The sequence below is a fragment of the Colobus angolensis genome, unplaced genomic scaffold (genome assembly GCF_000951035.1).
Source record: "Colobus angolensis palliatus isolate OR3802 unplaced genomic scaffold, Cang.pa_1.0 Scaffold135, whole genome shotgun sequence".
In the NCBI taxonomy this organism is placed as follows: domain Eukaryota; kingdom Metazoa; phylum Chordata; class Mammalia; order Primates; family Cercopithecidae; genus Colobus; species Colobus angolensis.
Genome location: NW_012114433.1, coordinates 2,829,912 through 2,831,061, shown reverse-complemented (window position 1 = coordinate 2,831,061; position 1,150 = coordinate 2,829,912). Strand labels below are relative to the sequence as shown.

The window sequence follows — 1,150 nt, the reverse complement described above, 5'->3', positions numbered from 1 at the left end:
TGTATTTTTTAGTAGAGACAGGGTTTCACCATGTTAGCCAGGATGGTCTCGATCTCCTGACCTCATGATCCGCCCATCTTGGCCTCCCAAAGTGCTGGGATTACAGGCTTGAGCCACCGCGCTCGGCCACACTTTATTTCTATTATTACTATAATATACAATAAAATAATTATACAGCTCATCATAATGCAGAATTAGGAGGAGCCTGAGCTTGTTTTCCTGCAACTAGATGGTCCCATCTGGGGGTGATGGGAGACAGTGACAGATCATCAGGCATTAGATTTTCATAAGGAGCACGCAACCTAGATCCCCCACATGCGCAGTTCACAAAAGGCCTCGCGCTCCTATGAGAACTGAATGCCTCGCGCGCCTATGAGAATTGGCCACCACTTATCTGACAGGAGGTGGAGCTTGGGCGGTAATGTGAGTGATAGGGAGCAGCTGTAAATACAATGAAGCTTCACTTGCTCACCCACCGCTCATCTCCTCCTGGGCAGCCTGGTTCCTCACAGGCTATGAACCAGTACCAGTCAGTGACCCAGGGGTTGAGGACTCCTGGCATAAATCACAGAAACTTAGGCAACCTTTAAGAGGCAGTGTGACAAGCTGGGTAACCTGGACATCTCTACCACTTTGAATTTTCATCATCCTATCTCTCCAGGTTTATTTTTCCCTCCTCAATTTTCTATGAATTTACATACAGACATTTCTGCTGGACAAACTTGTCCTGCTCCACATCTGGGATACCAAATCAACCTGCTTTCCACCAGGGTTGACAATACTGATAAGTTCCTTCCACTTCCTTGCTGCTGTGTTTCCTCGCTGATCTTGCCAGACTACTGAAATATTTTTACTATTTTTCTTATTCCTTAAGCTTTCTGGTGTGGTTAAATCAAAGGGGTAGAAGTCAGAATTGTAATTATGGAAATTCTCTGCCCAACATATGACTTTATTCATGATGATAACAGAAGGACTTCCAGAGGGTCCTTGAGTGTTTTAAAAATCCAGGCATGGTCGGACATGGTAGCTCACGCCTGTCATCCCAGCACTTTGGGAGGCCAAGATGGGCGGATCACGAGGTCAGGAGATCGAGACCATCCTGGCTAACACGGTGAAACCCCATCTCTACTAAAAAATACAAAAAACTAGC

General features: G+C 45.8%; 1 protein-coding gene across 1 annotated transcript in view; it reads right to left on the bottom strand.

Annotated features, from left to right (window-relative positions):
* Positions 1–1,150, bottom strand: part of KDELR2 (KDEL (Lys-Asp-Glu-Leu) endoplasmic reticulum protein retention receptor 2) — a gene marked incomplete at its 5' end in the record, with an annotated part of 19,724 nt that overhangs the window by 8,567 nt on the left and 10,007 nt on the right. The window lies entirely within an intron of this gene.